This window comes from Drosophila ficusphila, unplaced genomic scaffold, assembly GCF_018152265.1.
Source record: "Drosophila ficusphila isolate 14025-0441.05 unplaced genomic scaffold, ASM1815226v1 contig_220, whole genome shotgun sequence".
Classification (NCBI taxonomy): Eukaryota; Metazoa; Arthropoda; class Insecta; order Diptera; family Drosophilidae; genus Drosophila; species Drosophila ficusphila.
This window is the reverse complement of record NW_025064118.1, coordinates 758248-774014: the sequence shown is the minus strand read 5'-3', so window position 1 is coordinate 774014 and position 15767 is coordinate 758248.

Genomic DNA, 15767 nt, shown 5'->3' with positions numbered 1-15767 from the left:
AAGAGAACGCTATAGTCGGGTGCCCCAACAAAAATACCCGTTACTCAAATATGGAGCCAGGTGCCTTAGGTTCGTGTACCGGATATAGAGGCGTTGGGGCACAAAAGATGGTGGGCGTATTGGCTTAGGTGGCTGCATTTTTTTAGGGGTTCAAAACCCGCAGACCGGTAAAATTGAATTGAAACTATTCGTTTTTTCCGTATTCGTATTTTTTTTCAATCGAAAAATTTTTCTGTTAAGTTTCTATATTTTCGACGATTGTTCTTATGGGTGCTCTTTTTCACTGAACAATAACAACACAAATTCGGCTCCCCGGATCCGCACATCCCCTCGTCCACGTTACTATGGTCACGACAATAAAACTTTCGCCACACCTAGATGGCGCCAGGTGGCAGCCACTCCTAGATGGCGCCAGGTGGCAGCCCCACCACTAGGATAAGTAGTCGCTTCTGGCTAATGACCAGTATGATCGAAAACACCAAATATCAATTAATCCTCTACAAGTTGTAGATGCCCTGTGCTCCCAGGTGGAATTAAGAAGATATTATAGTTATAGTTAACTATATGTAATTTTGATCAACTACCTACATTTGCTACATTGGCATAATTTTATCTTGACGGAGAAAGATCAACTCTGATGATGCTGCTGACCAAGAATGGGGGGTTCAGTGCGTTACAAATTTCGGATTGATATGATAATACCGTCTCCAGTTGTATAAAATATATTATATCGTTGTTTTTTAGTACATCAGAATGGTATGGTTTATCCTAAAAAGCTTAAAAAAATGTATATAAAACTTTAAAAATTAAAAATTTTAATCATGAAAACGAGCTTTTAAAATAGAGTTTTCAAAAAGTTCTCAAATTTTGAATTATTTTACATTTTTAACAATAATAGAAATGTCAGTTTATATATGTTCCATAGAAAAAAAATTGAAAATGATGTTAGAAAACATTCCACAACAGTGTTGATGGTCTGGAAAAACAAAATGGTGTGATGCCAGCGGGACCCGAACTTACGAGCAGTTAATAAGCATCAAAACTCAAGTAGAGACATAGAAAGAGTCTACAAGCAGCAGAGCACTAATTTCGACGTGCAACTTCTCCTTGCAAAAGCAGAAGGACACAAGGCAGGGCCGGAGAAACAGTTTTGAGTGGGGTGATGACCTCACAAATTTTCAATACCAGAGGGCATACAAATAGTAGATCAGAATGCCAATGTTTAAATAAAGTGATTAAATAAATGTGAGGATATATTTTTTAAAAGCTATTTTAATAAAACAACAACACCAATCAATCAAAATGCAACAGGTAAAAAAAACTATTTTAATTGTAAAATGTTAATTAAAATCCATTTAATATTAATATAATGTTAATTTAATGTTAAAATAATGTTAATTTAATATAATGTAAATTTAATGTTAACTAAATGTTAATTAAATTAATATGGCCACGTCAGCGACAATGATAATTAATTATTTTTTTCGTTTTCTTGCACCTATAATTCCCAAGTGGTTCTGGCTGATTCGTAGTGGGATACCCCTTGATTTTGGCCAATTTCTCAGATCTCCGGGATGACCGGCAGTTTCTCTAAGAAACTTTTTCCGGTCTCTGGAAGTGTGTGTGTGTGCGTGTGTGTTAGTGACGTGGTTCCAGAGTGGGAGAGAGTATCTGGCCAACTCCTCCTACTGGAGTCCACTCCCGGATGCAGTGCATCATGGGTCGACTCCTCCTAGGATGCACTGCATCATGACCTGACTTGGCATGAACTTAAAGGTGCCCGATCCCTTCCTGCATGTAATGGACTCCAGGATGCAGGGCATCCAAACCTGAAAATGTGAGTTGCAGTTTTTTTTTTTAATTATGTGATGACGTGGCTTTTGTAAAAAAAATGCTGTTAATTAATTCAATTATTTTATATTTTTTTTTTTTCAGGTTTTTGGTTGTGTATTTGGCTGATTGCAGAAAATAATTGGTGACACCATCCAACTTGTAACTTGAAGTTCGACATCAGGATGCACTGCACCAAGGTTATTACGCAGTGAGTACATCCTTTAGACAATAAATAATTAAGTTATATATTTTAAGAAATCATAAATATTTTGACAAAGAAACTAAAAGCAACAGATAAAGATCTGAAAGTTTTCAAGAACATGAAAGAAATTTTAAAGGTAAATTTTATCAAATATTGAACTTGAAGTACATGAAAATCAAACACAATTAATAATTGTAAACAAGTAGGGACATATAATATAAATATATAATATAAATGTATATAGTAAGAATAGTTGTAAGAATGCGGTTACCGGAGATATATAGTATGCTGACACCACATAAATGGACTGGACAACAGGCTGCAGGATCAATTATGAATGGCGTGATCTTCTATTGAACTCCACTCCAGGATGCAGTGCATCACCTCATTGGGGTATGTATTTTTTATGCAACCGATTTGTATAAAATAATTTAACTAATATTTTGGAATGCTTCTTTTCATTACAGGTGATGACTATACAGGGGCGGATTAAGACAATTTGCCGCCCTAGGCAGTTTTGATTTTGCCGCCCTAGACTGCAGCCTAATTTTTACCTTTATATCATTGTTTTATTGACCTTGTGTTACACGGTTGCATGAATTTCCACATTAGGAATATGGGTTTAATCAAAGAAGCAGGTAGTGATGGTTCAGAATTCTTTATTAATATCACCTTTTGTGTCAGTTGTACATATTAACATAAGTATTTGTATATCAGTGGTTTGTGCGTTTATTCGGTTTATGTGTTCTTACGTCGTGCTTTCAGATTCGCAAAATCAGAAATGATTTCATCGCATTCTACCTCAAGTAAAACTTCCGCTTCTATTGTCAACAAAGCCAAAGAATTCAAGCGATTTTGTCCAATAGTTGATCTAAAGTAATTTTTAACTCGTTTCAAACAAGAAAACGAAAGAAATTTGGCTTTTTTCAGCAAAGGTCGAACTACTCGATGGCTGCCGCAAACGCGCGTGAAATTCAAACGCACGGTAATTTTCGGTTATAATGATTGTGCGTTTGAATTTCCGCGTGTTCGCGGCAGCGAAAAGAAGTATATTGAACAATATGTTAGAGTTGAAGACCTTAGAGTAAAAATTTTTTGTGTCTAAAGTAGTATTTTATGTAGTGTTAACAGTCGTAATTTGCCGCCCCTAAAAATTTGCCGCCCTAGGCAGCTGCCTATATTGCCTATATGGTAAATCCGCCACTGTGACTATACCTTTCTGCTTGGAGTGAACTTCAAGATGCAGTGAATAAAAAACGCAAAGAGGTAAATACCTTTTTTACTAATACCTTTTTTACTAATACCTTTTTTATTAACAAAATAATTCTAACTATTATTATTTGTAACAAATTATTTATTATATTTTGTTTGTTTTTTTTAATTTAATTTCAGGGTAAAGTGTTAAGTGTAAATGTTGCGAATAAAGTGGTTGCGGTGATTATCTTACTTCAAGAAGACGAAAGATTGCAGTGCAGATCAAGGAGCTAACTGAGTAAGTACCAATCTCATAATTATTTAAGTAGTTGTTACATTAAGTTGGAAAATGCTTAACTTAGGAAGTATTTGGGAGAGTTACTATCTATCTATTTAAATAGAAACTGATTTAATTGGGCCGTGGTAAAGGCAGGGCCGGAGAAACAGTTTTGAGTGGGGTAATGACCTCACAAATTTTCAAAATTTTCAAATACTACTACTATTGTTCATATGTTAGCTATATGATATAGTCGTCCGAAACTGTATTTCTCTCCAGAGCATCACCACTTACGCTGCCTGATCCGTATCATCCTGCCTTCGAGGTGACTAATGACACTGGTATAACAGTTAAAAATAATGCTATAATGCTATATGGTCCGATCTCTATTCCTGCAATAATGTGGAAGACGCCATTACAATTTTTTATTTGGCAATCAAACAGTTTTTTAACTCGTGTGTTTCGCTGTACATCCCGTCAACATCCAATAAACCACCTTGGTTTAGCAAAGATTTGAAACACCTTAGGAATTTAAAGTCCAGACTTTATAAAAAAAAAAAAATTTCAGGTTGTCAATCTGTTTTTGGAAAATACATAAGAGCGCGGTCGAACTTTTCCGTGCTTAACGCTCAGTGTAACAAAAATTATTTAGTCCGTTGTAGGTCCCAGTTTTTTCGGGATCCTAAACGGTTTCATAATTTTGTTAACACTAAGCGCAGATCATCTTCCTTTTCGCCTTCGCTTTCGTTTGACTGCTAATACTGATCAAACAATAGTCGATCTGTTTGCCCAATTCTTTCATAGAACTTACTCTACTCCACAGTGTCTCATTCAAGTGAGCAATATTTATACGCCATACCTAAGTCGAACTTAATATTTCGTCCTTCTTTAAACAAGAGCTCCCTTATTTTGGATCTTCAACGTGTTACACCAGTTTACTCCCCAGGTCCTGACGGGATTCCTGGTTGTGTTCTTAAATACTGTGCTAATGCATTGTGTAAACCCCTTCTCAAGCTGTTTACCTTATCCCTACAAACTTGTCAGTTGTAGATCAGTCATATCTCCATCCCAACACGGATTTATTAAGCGCAGGTCTACTACAACAAATCTTTTAGAGCTCACATCCTTCGTGATAAATGGCTTTAAAAATCCTTTTCAAACTGATGTCATTTAAACAGACTTCAGTAAAGCATTTGACTCTATAAATCACTTCCTATTGATTCGCAAACTTGACGTGATAGGGTTTCCAGCAGAACTTTTAAGTTGGATCCTTAGCTATCTCAGTGGCCGAACGCAAAGAGTTCTTTTCAAAAATTCCTTAAGTAGTCTCCTCAGAGTTACCTCTGGGGTACCACAAGGAAGCCATCTGGGACCATTACTTTTTACCTTGTTTATTAATGATCTTCCATCGAAACTGGTGTCACGATAATTTACTGAATTTAAGAAGCTCTAAGTGCAAGCTGATGAGGTTTTGTCGGGTTAATCCGCATAATGTCACCTATTTGATAAGTGGGAAAACCTTGGAAAGAATAACGCTTATTAAGGATCTTAACGTCCTCTTGGATCCAAAACTTAAAGTCTCACTTCATATTTCGAACATGGTTAATAAAGCTGGGAGAAGTCTTGGATTTATTAAACGATGGTCGAAGGAATTTGAGGATCCTTACGTTACCAAGACTTTATTTATATCGTTGGTCCGGCCAATCCTTGAGTGTGGGGCACCCGTATGGAGTCCTCATTCCTATTCCTACCCTCCTTTCCTAATAGATTGCTCCTCATTGACTTGCCTTTCCTTACTGACCGTAGAACGATGCTTGGTGCTATGTTTACGTAACCTTATACGTGGTGAAATTGACAATCCTTACTTGTTGAGTACACTAAATTTCTCGGTACCAAGTAGATTAACTAGAAATTATGTTCCATTAGTTTTAAATACTTGTAAAATAGACTTTTTTCTATATTATCTTCATCTGACTCTCTGCAGCTCCTTAAGTAATTAGTATTAACATTTCTCGCACAAAATTTGATTGTTAAATTTAAAATTAAAATTAAATTTCAAATTTCTTTCGTTTTTAACTTTTTTTTCCTTAACCTTTAACATCGCGTTCAAACTTCGGCTTGCCAAAGCGAGTTTCCTTGCTTGTTTTAAGCCATGTTGAATAGCGAAAGCAAAGTTAATGTTCGATTAGGCAATAGTTGCCATTAGCCAAATAAATTTGTACTCTTGAATTGCCAGGTTTAATCAGGAAAATAACTTGTGAAAATTGCGAGGGTTAAATCCCAACGTATCGTATAGTTTTCCGCTTCAAATATCACACAGAAAAAGGGGTAAAATGTTTAAATTCTTCTGACAGCTGATGCGATTTTCCAAAGGAATATTTTCGGTGGTGTGTATGGATTCGTGCAAACTCTAATGTGCAACAAAATCAATATTGAAATCAATATAAAAAACTGTACCCAGCAGCATTTGTCACCCTCAGCAATAATAAAAAAGAGAAACCCCCACTTGGAATATTATACATACAAGTGCTACGATATACATACATACATACATATGTGTGCGCCTTGTTAGGACATAAAATCATTTTAAATAACTACAAACATTGAAGCAACAATACATTTGCCTATATACCTTGCTTTTAACCAGCTTTGGCGTATTTTTAAAAAGGTTGATACAATTTGAGCAGACAAGACACCCGCACCCATAAAATTATGGTATATATATTATACTCCTGTTCAGCACCAACATCTGAGTCGATCTAGACATCTACGTCTTTCCATCTATCCTCTCTGTCTGTTTGTATGCAAACCCTTTCTGCTAACTTTATCATAAAACTTTTAGCTATTTCAGAAATATACTATTTTCGGAACTGCCTGGCCTGAGGTCTATATCGTATAGACTCCTTAGAAAATATCGAAAAAATTCTTATTAGGTAGTTTTTTTTTTATCATACAGCTGGTTTTTTGGCAGCTGGTGTTTTAACGACTCTTGAATTTCAAATTAAATTCCATGAAAGACTTATAAATACATATAATATGATATGATATGATATATATGATATTATATGCATAATAATATGCCAGAATACGGAGCATTGGCTTAGGTGGATTCACTGGTGTGGGTGTCTGCATTGATTTAGGTTGGAGTCTCGGATAAAGAGATGCATTGGGTAAGGTTGGAGTCTCGGATAAAGAGATGCATTGGCTTAGGTAGATTCATTGACATTGAATGCCCTTGCAGAGCAAAAGGAGTTTTGAATAACCCTTCAATCGAGAAAAAAATTTCATTAAAATACATCAACGTTATCATATAGCTGCCTTAGGAAAGATCAAAAAATCTATATAGAAAGGAAATAAAATTATGACATCGTTGTTTTTCATAAGACTGATTTTTAGAATATAGAGTTTTCTAACAACTCTTGAATTACATTTAAAATTTTATAACAATCGGATAACTATATCATATAGCTGCCTTATGAACAATAGTCGAAAATATGGAAAATTAATAGAAAAATCGTCTAAGCTTCGATGTTGTTTAGCCTTTATGCATTTTGTTAGACATATTTGATGACTGCAAGGGTATATAAGCTATAGAATTCTCCGATTTTGATCAAATTTTAATTCGAAATTCGATATCTTTTAAACTTATACTGCAAATTGCGTAGTATTGTGTGTTAAAGTTTTCAATGCTCAGAGGGTGGTTCACTTAAACTGTAAAATTTATTCGTATATGAAAGGCTTTGACCAATATCACGAGTAAATCCTATAGTTTTTTGCCAGAGTGCAATATAAGTATGAATTAAAAATCGGTTTTTTTTGGGAAAAATTAATGTATTAAAATAGAAATAATTAAGCCCTTCAGCCAGCCTTAATACCAAAAATGAATACCTTTACACATTTGACTGCCAACGTTTATCCTAAATTAATTAACTAGTATAATTTTCGATTCGTGAGTATAGAAATCATAGCAGACACCGTTAACTTTTTAACGGTGCTCAGAACGCACCCAAAAAGGGATATGCACAATTGTTCTACGCTTACCAACACATACAAACATATGTATATCCTCTTATGTTTCCGTGCGCACACACACTGGCGCTTAGAGGGGAACTGGGGATGCTTCTGTTTCATCACCGTGGATGATCTCGTTTTTTATGTATGTACATACGAATACATACATCTAAGTTTTGTTTTCGCTTTTTTTTAATTTTTACCCTGGGTGGTGACGGTGACGGGGTGGTGTTCCGACTACACAAACAGGCAGAAGGTGGCGAAGAGTGCCCATTCCACTCGCTCCTGTTAGTCCCAGGTCCCGTTTCCCGTTACTGGTCGTCTTTCCCTGTTTTTCGAGGCACACTTTGCCTTTCCTCTGCACCACCACCAACTTCATTATAATTTTGTCGGGGTAGTTTTTTTTTGTATGCTCGTAGCGTGGTGCTTCAACGTGGGTTTGCGAACACCCTACTCGGTTGTTTGTTGGTAATGCGGACGAGAAGGGGAGTTCAGTTGAGACCAAGCCCGACCGCTCGAATGGCACCCCCAAAAGTTTTTTGTCGGTCTGTGAAAAATTGGATAAAAAATTCTTGGCAGTTTTAGCATCTGAAATTTCCAACATTGAATTATGGAAAATCGATTTTTTCGGCTTTGCAAAAATCAAAGGACATCTACCCTCGTCACATTATATTTAATGAAACCTATATGTATGTACAAATGTATAAATGACGAAATGTAAGCGAACGTTCTTGATTTGCGTTCATTTGGCAATTCATGGGGCTTACTTAGATATGTATAGACACTATTATTTATTAACCACGCTTCTAATTATTTGCGATTCCTTCGTTAATAAAGAAATTTGGTTGTCCATAGACAAAGGAGATTGAAAGTAAATCCGCTCGGCCGTTAATAACAGCTAATATTTAGAATGGAGGGAGGCTGAGGCCGCAATAAACAATCGGTGGAAACATAGAAACATAGAATGGAACATAGAATATTAATAGAAACTCGTCATAGCTTTGCTGCTGTTTAGCCTTTATGCATTTTACTCGGCATTTGTGCTTACTGAAAGGGTACATATATAAGCTTTGGTTTACTAAAGCAGGCTTTCTTTCTTCTCTTTTATGAATATTGCACCAATGTCGCTGATATAGGAATCTTGAAAGCTGTTGGACCTACAATATTTGGATTAAACATACAGACTTTAGTGGTAAATATGCTTCCGCCTGCATAGCCGACACCCTAAGCCACTGCATGTATTTAAGCCAATGCAGGCACCTTAGCCAATGCAGGCACCTTAGCCAATGTCCACACCGGATATTAAGCCACTGGACTGTACATCTTGCACCCCATTTTGCACCCCATCCGGCTCCATATCTGATTAACAGGTATCTGATAGTCTTAGTTCCAAGGCAGCAATGTGATATGTTGAGATAAATGCGGGTTTTTAAAGGTAGTTATATGTCGGAATGGACAACCAAACCAAATATCAAAAAAATTCCAACTAGAACGTCTTGGGTTTTACACCCTTGCAGAGCAAAGAGTATTATAATTTCAGTCAGAAGTTTGCAACGCAGTGAAGGAGACACCTCAGAACCCTTAAAGTATATATATTCTTGATCAGCATCACGATCAGAATCCAAATACGTATGTACGTCTGTCCGTTTGTCTGTCCGTCCGTATGTCCGTCTGTCTGTCCGTCCGTCTGTCCGTCTGTCTGTCTGTCTGTCTGTCCGTCTGTCCGTTTCTCTTCAAACTAGTCTCTCAGTTTTAAAGCTATCTTGCTGAAACTTTCCCAAAAGGTGTGTAGTTATTGCACGCAGTATATAAGTCGGAACGAGCCGGATCGGCTGACTATATCGGATAGCTAAAATACGAGCGAACGAAATAAAAATTCTCAGACAGCTGTTTTTGATCGGATCGACTTGATTTCTTCCAGATGGCATTTTCTAACTGCTATTGAATTTCGGATTAAATTTTATCAAAATCAGATAACTCTATCATATAGTTCCTATAGGAGAGATCAATATATATATATACAGGTATATAAATAATGGAAAAAAAAATTATAACGTCGTTTTTTTTAATCCCACGAGCAGGATTTTTGGAACATCAAGTTTCTTAAATACTCTTAAGTCGAGAAAAAAATTTCATAAAAATCAGAGTACAATATCATATAGCTGCCATGGGAAAGATCGAAAACTCTATATAGAAATAACGGAAATAAAATGATTATCTCGTTGTTTTTCATCAGACAATCAAGATTTTTGGAACATAGAGTTTTCTAATGAGTCTTGAGTTTCAAATTAAATTTCATCAAAATCGGACGACTATATCATATAGCGTTCATATGAACAATATGGAAAATGAATAGAAGAATCGTCATAGCTTCAATGTTGTTTAGCCTTTGTGTATTCGATTCGACATATATATATATATATATATATATATATATATATAGCTTTCTTTCTTGTTGTTCGAATGATATCCAGTGCACTATGTAAACGCCGGCTGGCAAAAGTTCTCCTTATCGATATTAACGCACTTAATCGTACATCTCTGCACGCACGAGCGACAATATGGAAGGTTGAGCAGTATGTCGCCGCCACACCCCCATCACCCCCATCACCTTACACCCTGGTCAGCTAGCCATCCCAGCAGCCCATCGAAATGTTGAGCAACGAACAAATTAAGTTCCTGTAAATTTCCGGTTTGCATCAAGGTAAATTAAACAAAGGCAATTAATGTGATTCGTGATTCTGATGCCGACACGACCGCTGAGATAATCCCTTTTCAGCACCGTTCCTACATTTACCTTCAATTAAATAATGTGTTCGAATGTGTTACAGAACCAGAACCCTTCGGCAACCGGACGAAACCCACACTTTTATGTTTGACACTTGCAGAGGGCACTATTATCGCGATCGAAAGTTTGGAACGCAGTTAAGGAGGCACCTCTGACCTCTATCGAGGCGATATAGACATTCCGGTCTCACTGTCGGATTCTACGCAAAATACTTTGGGCACACTATTAGTTTTTAACTTAATTCAGAAGTTTGGGTTATTGCAACATTTTATTGCATATTTAGGAGACTAAAACAAATATCGATTGTAGTTAATTTGCCGTTTCTATTCATCATATTCAAAGAAAAAACTATAATGGGATCGACTGACTGTACACTGACTTTTTCTTTACGCACTGTCATTGAAACATAATTAATTTCGACATGGTGGCAGATTTTCCTTCGATTTGGCTTAGGCTAAGACACATTACGCTATCTCCTTTGTCGCCAAAGTGGTCATAAAACTACTGAGGGAGCCATTGACTTGCTAGCGTTGCGTAATTACGATGAGTATTTCCAAGAGTTCTGTGACAATTACTGCCTGCTTATTTGCTTTTTGTGAATATGAATTCATATCCAGGCGGCATTCATCCCCGATTTACCCTAAGGCCAAGGTAATCTATAACATCAATTATTTACACACGTAAATGTCAACATCCTGGGATGTCTGCCTCCACTTAATCTATTTAAGCGATTCTTTGAGAGGAGAATACGAATAAATATAATATAATAATAATATAAAAATAATATAATAATAATATAATAATAATAATAATAAATATATAAATATCACCATATCTACATAGTATAACATTTAAATATCTACTCTGCAAAATACCGACTTAAATACAAGAGATAACCTTCGAAGCTATGACGATTTTTCTATTATTTTCTAAAATTTCTCGGATTGTTCCTATGACAGCTTTATCAAGTTCAAGAGTTATTAAAACATCGATATTCCAACGAGGTTTTAATTTTGTTCCATTAATTTGGTATAGTTATTTTGAACTCTTCTATGGTTCCATGATGAAATTGTGAAATTCTTCTTTTAATCGTTAAAAAGTGGATATTATATAATCAAGCTTGTGTAACAAAAAAACTAATACATTTTTGTTCCCTTCATTTTAAATCGATTGCTCGATCTTTCCTATGGCAGCTATATGATAGAGATAGATAGATATCTATATAGAAATATTAGAAATAAACTTATAACATCGTTATTTTTCATTAGAAAACAATGATGATTTGAAAAAAGCAGTTTTCTAACGACTTTTCAATTTCGAATTGAATGTAATCAAAATCGGAGAACTATATCATATAGCTGCCATATGAACAGTAGTCTTGTTTGAAAACAGTATTGAAATGCACGTTATTTTTACTTTTTAAAAATCTCAAGCTTTGGAGGGTAGCAAAAAGTGGACTTCGTTTCGTTATGGGAGGTATGGGTAAAGCCGAAATTTAAATGAAGACGAGGACAACGCTGAAAAGATTTTACAGAAACTTAATTAATTACGTTGTCGTGCTGGTAATAGTGGCGAAAAACGTTAAACGGATAATTATGCTGGCGATTTCGGTCAAGGGCAGCCGGATGTCCGTGGAGACGGGGATGCTTAATCTGCGGTCAACCCCGACGTCATTGTAAGGGCAGACTGTGCTTTAATTATAATTGTTTTAATCATTTTAAGATAATAAAATAGGGGAGTTGAACTGTTACTGAACAAAGACTTACCAAGCTTGCCATCTCGAACCGAAAGAACAAAAACAATTAAAGACGACACCACTGTTTACAGATTGATCTACACAGATTTGTTTGTGATTTGATTGGGATAAGGAGGCTTAAGCCATTAGCATCTTTACCATTGACACATAGCAAATTGAATTATAGGTTTTGGATTGTACATATAATAAATATAAATATAAATAGCAGTTTGTTTGCTTTTCAGAAAAATATGCAAAATCTCTTTAAACCTTGACATGGGAGTGGTTCTGCTTATCAATAGACTTTTCCTGTAACTGGAGGTGTCTTTTCTTTTTGAGTGCGTCTTTAAAGTGATAATAAACTCTCAAGCTAATAAGCATATCAAAAATATTATGAATATTAATGTGTGAACTTGTATAGGCGGCTAAATAACCGGAAAAGGCTTGTCGTTTTTAAAAGGCTTAAGATTATGTATTCACCAAAAACAAGAGGGAACGCACAGTCGAGAGTCTCAGCTATCTAATACCCCATATTCAGATAATACTCTGGATCGTTTAGCTTGGAAGATCTCTAGGGTATCTCAAGGGGTATACTCCATTTGATAAAAGGTATCTGTGTTACACCAATTTGGATCACATGTGTGGATTGCACTCAACAATATATCGATATCCCAAGCCCTACCCAATGCAGTCACCTGACCCAAAAAAGCCTGTTAAGACCAAAGAGAATGCATGAACCTTAGCCAATTACGCCACCATACAAAGTTAGGGTGCCCTAACTTAGTAATTACTACCTGGGCCCCGCGTATAGCGCTTTCCTTTATTTGTGTTAGTGTGCCCAAGAGCGTTAAATAAACTATGTAATGCCAATTTCTTAAAACCTCAACAAAATGTTACCGTTATCTTGCTTGGATATTAACAGGTAAATCTGTGTTTTTTTTTTTTCTTTCAAAAAATTCAAATCTATTTTGACTGTTTAAAGCACTGAACATATGTAGAATATATAGATTAGGCAAACACTTTTTATAAATGACAATTTATCTTGCAGTAATTTATAAATCCTTTCTTCACATCCAAATTAAAAAAAATTTGATTCACCTTGTTTATTTTCACTTCCCCTCAGACCACTCAGGCCAAGACAGACTTTTTTAATAAAGTTAGTAGCAGGTATCAAGGCAAACGAACACGCATAAAAAAAAAGAATTCTTCTTTGTCTGTGTTTCGATCGTTATGATTTCTTAGCCTTTGTTGTCGCTTGCTCTGCATGTGGGTCGACACATTTACGTTTTCTAGATGACAATTTATTGGTGTGATATGACTGTTGTTCCCTTTTTCATTGACTAGAAGAGGCAGAGGCCCCCTCCAACTGACTGACTACCTGACAATCTCGGATACGTATTTCAATGCACACGGGTCCGATTTTGGTTCAGTTTCGGATTACGTTTCGGCTATAGTTTCGCCTCAGGGTCGCTAAACTTAACTGTTTGTTCCACCATGAAAAGACAAAATAAACGAGTTATGCTCTCGCTTGTCTGAAAGATGCACTTTCGTGCCCGCAGCATAAAATATATCTTCGGTTTGAATTCATGAATGAACGTCGTAGAAAGCTAGTTTCGGGAAAAAGAATTTATCACTTATCAGTTAAAACTAAAGTCTTATTTTCACGGTCTTGCATGAGGTATTACTATTTCCGTTAGAAGTTTACACCTCCCTATGGATCACACCCCCAAACCAAAAATTAAAAGACTAGTTTTAATAAGACAGAATTTATCACTTATCAGTTAAAACTAAAATCTTATTTTTACGGTCTTGCATTAGGTATTACTATTTCCGTTAGAAGTTTACACCTCCCTATGGATCACACCCCCAAACCAAAAATTAAAAGACTAGTTTTAATAAGACAGAATTTATCACTTATCAGTTAAAACTAAAATCTTATTTTTACGGTCTTGCATTAGGTATTACTATTTCAGTTAGAAGTTTACACCACCTATGGATCACAGACCCAAACCAAAAATTAAAAGACTAGTTTAAATAAGACAGATGTAAGGACAGAGAGTTTATCACTTATTAGTTAAAACCTAAATCATATTTTTACGGTCTTGCATTAGCTATTACTATTTCAGTTAGAAGTTTACACCACCTATGGATCACAGACCCAAACCAAAAATTAAAAGACTAGTTTAAATAAGACAGAATTTATCACTTATCAGTTAAAACTAAAATCTTATTTTTACGGTCTTGCATTAGGTATTACTATTTCAGTTAGAAGTTTACACCTCCCTATGGATCGCAGACCCAAACCAAAAATTAAAAGACTAGTTTAAATAAGACAGATGTAAGGACAGAGAGTTTATCACTTATTAGTTAAAACCTAAATCATATTTTTACGGTCTTGCATTAGCTATTACTATTTCAGTTAGAAGTTTACACCACCTATGGATCACAGACCCAAACCAAAAATTAAAAGACTAGTTTAAATAAGACAGAATTTATCACTTATCAGTTAAAACTAAAATCTTATTTTTACGGTCTTGCATTAGGTATTACTATTTCAGTTAGAAGTTTACACCTCCCTATGGATCGCAGACCCAAACCAAAAATTAAAAGACTAGTTTAAATAAGACAGATGTAAGGACAGAGAGTTTATCACTTATTAGTTAAAACCTAAATCATATTTTTACGGTCTTGCATTAGCTATTACTATTTCAGTTAGAAGTTTACACCACCTATGGATCACAGACCCAAACCAAAAATTAAAAGACTAGTTTAAATAAGACAGAATTTATCACTTATCAGTTAAAACTAAAGTCTTATTTTCACGGTCTTGCATTAGGTATTACTATTTCCGTTAGAAGTTTACACCTCCCAATGGATCACACCCCCAAACCAAAAATTAAAAGACTAGTTTTAATGAGACAGAATTTATCACTTATCAGTTAAAACTAAAATCTTATTACTATTTCAGTTAGAAGTTTACACCTCCCTATGGATCACAGACCCAAACCAAAAATTAAAATATATCTTCGGTTTGAATTCATGAATGAACGTCGTAGAAAGCTAGTTTCGGGAAAAAGAATTTATCACTTATCAGTTAAAACTAAAATCTTATTTTTACGGTCTTGCATTAGGTATTACTATTTCAGTTAGAAGTTTACACCTCCCTATGGATCACACCCCCAAACCCAAAATTAAAAGACTAGTTTAAATAAGACAGATGTAAGGACAGAGAGTTTATCACTTATTAGTTAAAACCTAAATCATATTTTTACGGTCTTGCATTAGCTATTACTATTTCAGTTAGAAGTTTACACCACCTATGGATCACAGACCCAAACCAAAAATTAAAAGACTAGATGGTGGTCCTGATCAGTATATATGTATTTACCTCATGCTACCCTCTGCAAGGTTTCAAAATAATAACGAAGTTTTGGTTTATGGTTTTTGAAATATCGAATTGATTAACGACAATCTAAGAAAGAATAAATATTTGACTACATTATAATATAGTTGCTATAGAAAACAATAAACATTCTAGTTTTTTATCATTCAAGCCTGATTAATGTTTTTGCGCCTTTTAAATAAAATAAAAAGTCGCAGAACATTTTTCCTATTCCAACCATTTATTTTAAAGATCTTTTATTTTCCGGTTCCTTTATAGCAAAAACGGAATATTCGTGTAAAATACTTATCTGTTTAATGTTAGATATAAGAATTTGTGATTTTA